This window comes from Chrysemys picta, chromosome 7, assembly GCF_011386835.1.
Source record: "Chrysemys picta bellii isolate R12L10 chromosome 7, ASM1138683v2, whole genome shotgun sequence".
In the NCBI taxonomy this organism is placed as follows: domain Eukaryota; kingdom Metazoa; phylum Chordata; order Testudines; family Emydidae; genus Chrysemys; species Chrysemys picta.
Window position 1 is genome coordinate 57,084,679 of NC_088797.1, and position 7,606 is coordinate 57,092,284.

The 7,606-nt window shown below is 44.8% G+C and overlaps 1 long non-coding RNA gene across 1 annotated transcript; it reads left to right on the top strand.

Moving 5' to 3' along the window:
• Positions 1-254: 254 nt before the first annotated feature.
• LOC135972687 (uncharacterized) lies at positions 255-4,768 on the top strand. Its single transcript, XR_010589167.1, has 3 exons — positions 255-1,032; positions 2,010-2,086; positions 2,279-4,768. It is a non-coding gene; the product is annotated as an uncharacterized LOC135972687 (long non-coding RNA).
• Positions 4,769-7,606: the final 2,838 nt, after the last annotated feature.

Sequence of the window (7,606 nt, forward strand, 5' to 3'; positions counted from 1 at the left end):
AGTGTTGCCAACTGCAAACACTCCGAAATTTTGAATCAGGCCCCCCAAAATCAGATGTTAATCTTTAAAATTGGGAGGCTGTTTTGGTAAACATATACATTTGGGGTTCTTTTTATTTGCCTTGCCTTCTGAGCCTTTAGGATGCCCTTAGGCCACACTGTTCTCCGCAACCATGAGGAACAGAAACTTTCACTTAAAAAAGAGCAAGCTAAAATTCTCACCTAATCACATGACTCCAGGAGCTGGGACTTCAAATGAAAAATACCAAATAGCCCAATAGGTGGCAAACACTGAGTCATGTTCCCAGTTCCCAATGGCTTTCAATGGCAGTTGGGAGCCCAACTGTCTATTATGCCTTTCAAAATCTCCCTGTAGTGATGCAGTTGCCCCACATCAGGAAGAGGAAGGGTTAAAGCAGGCCAGAGGGAGCCTGCTCAGAACCCTCCATTAAGAGGAGGGTTCACTAAGTGAGCCAATTGGAAGGCAGTTTGTTGCAGCGGCCAATCAGGGCCAGCGGGGGCCTTATATAAAGGGCTGCTCAACAGAGCAGAGGGAGTCTCTTCCTGGCTGTTAGTGAGAAGGACTGGCTGCCCAGGAGCACTATGGCTAGAGCTGTGCTGGACAGAGTAGCAGAGCAGAAGGAGCTTCTGGCTGACCGCCACCAGACTGAGGCCCTGGAGGAAGGGCGGATAAGGGGCTAGGGCTGCCCCATTTGCCCGGAGGGAAGTGGCCAACACAGACTGCAGTTTGCCCCCGGAGCAAGCGACTAGACTGGTGACTGCAGCTGGCCACTGAGGCGAGTGGCTGGACTATAGACTGCTGGTTTCCCCGAAATGGGGGGAGACAACGGAGTGGGGAACAGTCAGAGGGCTGTGCCCAGAAGGGGACGCTGTGGTCCGGGGAGCAACTCAGGTCCCAGAGTGGTGGAGACAGCAAAGCGGGAGTAAAGGTGAGCGAGACACCATTGGAGGAGGGCCCCCTGTGGAAGGACTTGAGCTAATCCCAGAACGGCCAGCAGGAGGCGCCACGGTGGTGAGTCTCACAGTGCTACATTCCCACTAGTTTTTTTCTCTTTCCTTTAAAATAAATTGGGATGGGGGGCGGTGAGGCAGTGGGGAAGTGCATAGGACTGTATTAGTGTAACATAGAGGTCTAAGATAAAAACAAGTCACAAAATGCAAAAAGGAAGATCCCTACAACAGTGTGAACTCAGCCACTTTGCATGTTATATTTTCCACCCCTGGTTTTGCTACTCATATACAGTAGCTTAATACATTATGGTTTGTATTTTTAAATGGATACCACAACAGAGAAAGAATGGTCTTGCAGTTAAATCACTGCCCTAGTCCAGAATGCTTTAGTGAATTCCCACATGCACATAAAATACACAGACAAATGCACAGCAACGCAGTCAATTCAGAGGCATTTAAATAGGCGCATTTCCCCCTCACAAGGATGTCATGAGGCATGTGAGATGCTGAGAAACTAAGATGATTAGTGTATAAAAATGCATTTTCTAAAGTGCCTGTAGGGTTTAGGAGCACAAGCCATTGAGATTTGTGCACCCAAGTCTCATAGGCACTTCTGCAAGTGCCACTCCTTCTAAATAAATCCAAGATACATGCTGTGCAATGCTGCTAAGTCAATGAACTTTAACTTTTGCACTTCCCGTTTTTCCTTTACTTTTGCTGTGCAACGTTAACACTGCATTCATATAAATATGCCAAAAATATATAGACACACACACACACACACACTTTATATATAGTTGTGTGTTTATATGTATAAAGCAACTGGATATTTACAAGTTGCTTCTATGGTTATAATATACATCACTATTATGAATTGCTTCATTAACCTGTCAATCACATTGTCTCTCTCCCTCTCACTCTGTCTTGCACCTACATTGCTCTGTTTAAAAAAGTGTGTATGTGTTGGGAAGGGGGGTACCCCCCCACACACACTAACGTGCCCAGAAATTAATGCCGTTTCATTGCTGTCTATCCCAGAGCTTGGATCCAGCCTCCCTTCCGGACGTTGCCAGTAGAGGAGATGCTGCACAGAGTCATTTATCACCCAGTCACTGGTCAGTAGCACTCTGGAGCTTGGCATTGCTTCTCCAGGCTGCCTGGCTGCTTCTCAGGAGGAGGGGCTCGCTTGCAGTGTGTTTGTAGTTTGGAAGCACTGCTGATGGGCTAGTCCCCAATAAACCCCCCAAAAGTGCTGATGTGCCGAAAGCGGCTGACATTGATGGATCTGCTCTCGTCTTGCCTTTCAGTCCTGCTGCAAAAGAGAGGAGAGAGAGGAAGAGAAACAAAGGCAGAGATTAACTCTTTTGTCACAGGCTCTGCAGTTTTACAAGGCAAGATAAAGCTGCTGTCCGGGTAGCGTGCAGATGGGACCAGCTCAGCACAGTCTGTCTGATTCTCTATGGAGTCCAAGGTGGAACAAACAAACTGCACAATGATTTACTGACCAGGCCAGCGCTGGCTAACCAAGGCCTGCTATTGCTACCACGGGCATGCAGGGATGTGTGTCACACACCCGCAGTCAGGTCATTAAACAAACACACATACACTCCATTAAACACAAAGATACACGCCAAAACACAAATACACACAATGCAATTAGCCACAAGCACACGTGCAAGAGACACTCAAAACACACACACATTGCCAACAGACTCCTCTACTCCCCGCCCCCCCATGGTTATTGCGAACCTGCATTCCTGCAACACGGACACTCAGACATCCTTAGAAGTTTTAATTGAGAAGGATTTTATCGGCCCAGAGGTTCCCTTGTCTCTTTCCAAAAACCTCAAAAGCTGTCACATACTGGAATTCTCATCCTCTGGATAGCTCTAGCAATCACACGCCTGCACTCACAACACTCCATTGCACATGAGTACACACACAGAAATCTCACATACTAACACACACATGGTTATCACACTCCTGCACTCCTAACACACCATTGCACTGATGGGCGCGCACACACATACACCAGTCTCACATGTCTACACTTACTGTAACCTTAATTTATACTCCCCAGGGATATTGACTCTGGAACCCACCCACGATTCTCTTATTAAAAATATACACCTGTGTTCAAATTCCAACACACACACACATAGACACTTTGTTCCATGCACAAAGCAGGTTGAACACAACTTTACTCAAACACTTCTCAAATGCAAATACTCAGAGTACTGTCACAACCCATCCCCTCTGTTAAGGATACACACACACACACACACACACACACACACACACACACACACACACACACACACAGGCATGTCTTATTCCTAAATTCACATGTACCATTAAATATAAACACAGATAATTAGAGCAGTGGTCCCCAACCTTTTTCGTCTGGCAGGTGCCAGACGACGAGCCACGGAGGACCATGGCGGCGGACGAGCATCCACCAACAATGCCGCCGACAAGCGGCAACGTCAATAGGCGTTTCAGCATAACATTTCAGCAGCGATGCCTCTGGATGACGCTGCTTCTCGGTGGCATTTCAGCAGATGCTCGTCCGCTGGCCAGTACGCAGGCGCATTTAGATGCCCCAGCGGGCACCGCGTTGGGGACCCCTGAATTAGAGAGATGTCTCACTCACATCTAGACCTTCAGAAGGGCTCTGTGCAACTGGGACAATATTATCAAACCAACTGGGGGGTGCAACAGATCCTGCACTCTCACACTGCTTAAAAACACAACCTTGCGCATACACTCAAGCAGACTGCATTAAACCCAAGCACACATTAATATATCATCAATAATAATTATTGTTGTTGGTAATGGAACAGGTCAGGAAATATTTTTTTTTACCCTGAAAAATGTCAACCAAATTTTTTTAAACTAAAACCACAAAATTTCAACTTTTTGACAAACACCCGAACATTTTTGACAAAAAACGTAAATGTTTCTATTCTGGTAAAAAACCATTTTGCTATGGGGAAAAATGCAGAGGCAGAAGGTTTTCAATCAGCTCTAATTCTAGGTTGGATTTTGCCAGCCTTCCTCCCATTGAGTAGGATCTCATATTACACAAGTAGCCCCATAGGTTATGGTCAGACCAAACACAAAGTAAGGTATTAATCAGCATGACTAAAGGTGGCAGGAGCAGCAGGGCCGGCTCCAGGCACTAGCGCAGCAAGCAGGTGCTTGGGGCGGCCAACGGAAAGGGGCGACACGTCCGGTTCTTCAGCGGCAATTCGGTGGTGGGTCCCTCACTCCCTCTCTGAGGGAAGGGCCTGCCACCAAAGTGCCGCCGATCGCGGCTCCCCCCCACCACCACCACTTGGGGCGGCAAAAACGCTGGAGCTGGCCCTGAGGAGCAGGCACTGTCTGAATTGCTATAGGGCTCCCATCAGGATTGGTGCCCTATTGTGTCCGCTGTATAAACACATAGGAAGAGCCCATCCCTATTGCAAAGAGCTCCCCACCAGAGACATATCTGCAATATAGACATATAAAGAGAAGCACATTATACTACATACTGTATATACACAGACTCTTTAAAAACACAGGCATACTATAATTATGCACATACATCCAGGTATGCTCACATATACCACTGAACATACAGACTCCATAAGAAAATACAGACTACAGTCAGTCAACATTTTTGAACAAAAACTTTTTGGGAGGAAAAATAAAAAAGCCTTTTCCAAAACTGAAAAAATTGTTTTTCAATGTTTTCCACTACATTTTCCATGCCTTTACCAAAGCCATTGTAAAAACTGTCAGCAAAACAGTTGTTGACATTTTTCATTGACCAAAATCCCAGTTTTCTGGAAACAAAAAATTCAAATAAAGGGCTCTGCTAACATTGCCAATGATAAAAAAAAAAGCTACTAAATATGTTTTTTAGAAAAAATGAATCAATTTCAAACCCTGGGAAATGGAAACAACTTTGAAATTTCAATATTTTTATAATCAAAATTATTTTAAATTATCTCTAATATCAATATTTCATGAAGCAAACTCAGAGAGATATTAATTAACCCTTCACAAACCCTAAATACACCCTTGATCTAAAGTGTGGTTGTGACATGCCACATTACCGAGACAGATGCGACATACATCCAGCAAGTAAAGCCAGTTCCTCAAAACCACTCATGGATTCTCTACAGAATTGCATACTGTCACCAGTACATTTCCCTCAGGTCTTTAGAGGAGGGTCTGTGTGGAGTGGATGCTTTCCCTGATGAGTTACTGCTCATATCCACTGGCTGGTCCTCTGCAGGATCTTGCCACATTTTTGTCTGCAAGCTTTGCTGGGCAGGGACTGGTTCTTCATCTGAGCTAATAACACTAATAGGAGCTTAGGCCCCAATTCAGCAAGATATTTAAGCATGTGTCTAATTTTAAGCACATGGGGAGTCCCAGTGAAATCCACAAAGCACATAAGGAATTCCAAGTTAGCCACATGCTTAAGTACTTTGCTGAACTGGGCCTTCAACAGCCACTCAGCCACGGCTGGGTCGGACCCTTCCCTCTCTCAGCGTAGAGCTGCCCAGTTCTTCACACTGTCCTGCTCCCAATGAGGGATAGGAGCACTGGAGAGGCATGACCTTCACCCACCCTCTCCCTTTCTCCGATGCCTGTCCATTCCTACCCACCTCCCACACAAGTCATTCCCCTCCTGCTCCTGGTGAGAGCACATTTATTCTGAGATATGAAACTCGTGTTGTTTCTTTATTGTGCTTTAATGAAACACTGTTTATTCTAGGCTTTTAATTCTTTCCATCTATTATGTTTAGACAACTCATTAACAATCATTTGTTATCATTAGACTTCAATTTTAGGCTCCCTTTCCCAGGGGAGGCAATGTGGTGCTTTTAAACATATTTGCATCATAAACAATTTCCAAGCCCTCCGTGCCATTCATTATGCTGCCCCTTCCTCCTTGCTAAGCAATGGGACATAGCTCATCACCCCTGCCCCCATACCAGCACTTCTCAGGATTTTGGCCTCATCCACATAGACTCGTGCTCACCTCTGGGTCTTTGGGGAGCTTCTTCTCTAGAATAGGGGCACAGATTCATGGTATGCCTGCTGCAAACTCTTGACGGCATAGGTCCCAGCATGGCGAGCCTCTCTTTCCACTGGAATTAATGACCATCAGCTGCAGCGAAACTCATTACAGTCTGTTTATGGCATTACACTAGCTTGGGATAATGGTGCTCTTAGCACTTGTCACCGGTATGTAGGCTTGATTCTGTGATCAGTTACACTTTCTATTCCTGATTTACATCTGTGAACCAAAACAGAACCAGGCCCTGGGTGAGTGTACAATATAAACACTGGGCTAAGTTCACCTCCATTCACCCCTGTACAACTTGCATTGGACCAGATTTTGATCTCAGATACCTAGGTATAAATCCAGAGTAACTGCTCTGACATTAATGGAATTAGTTTGGATTTACACTGGGGTAGAATCAATCTGAATCTGGCCCATTGATGTATGCGACTTGCCTAGGTATAAGTGGGGCACAGAAAGTGGTAGCTTTAGTTTAGTTTTAGTTCAGATTGGTCTGTCTTGGCATTTATAAAAGAAACAAAGTAGGTGAGGGAATATCTTTTATTGGACCAACTTCTGTTGATGGAAGAGACCAGGGACATATCCTGGGACCAACATGGCTACAACAATTTGTCATTTATAACACATCCAGCTCCTCACCAGACCTGGCTGAGAGATACAGCAGGGGAAAATCACTAAAATGTGGTCAATTGTTTTTGTTTTGCTTTTTTAATCAAAAATTCTATTACAAATTTTGTTGAAAAATTGAATTTCAGAAGACACTGACCAGCTCTCCTCATCACTGAGCACCTGCTTTGAAGCTACACCCATTGCTGTCACATCTAGAACTTTGCTGCTGGGTAGTACCGTTGGCTCTTAGGCCCCAACCTACTGGGGTAAGACTGCCTTTCAGAGTCACTGTGTTTCAAAATAATGATTAGATTCTTGTGTGACAGCCCCATGGAACTCTGTTGATTATAGGCCCTAATTCAGCAAAGCACTTCAGCACATGCCAAATTTTCAGCACATGAGCAGTCCAATTTTGATAATGGAGTGGAGAGTATGCTTATAAAATTTTCAGATGACATCAACCTGGGAGAGGTTACAGGGATTTGGAGGACAGGTTTAGAATTCAAAACGAGCTTGACGAATTGGTCTGAAATCAACAAGATAAAATTCAATAAAGACAAGTGCAAAGTACTTCACTTAGGAATGAAAAGCCAACGCACAACTACAAAATGGGGAATAACTGATGCTAGTATTGCTGAAACGGCTCTGGGGATTATATCGGATCCCAAACTGAATATGAGTCCACAATGTGATACAACTGGCTAAATATTCTGAGGTCTATTAACAGGAATGTTGTACATAAAACATGGGATGCAATTGACCCACTCTACTTGGCACTGGTGAGGCCTGAGCTAGATTATTGTGTCCAATTCTGGGCACTTCACTTTAGGAAAGATGGGGACAAATTGGAGAGAGCAACAGAGGTTCAGAAAACCTGACCTGTGAGGAAAGGTTTAAAAAAAAAACTGGGTGTGTCTAGTCTTGAGAAAAGAAGACTGAGTGA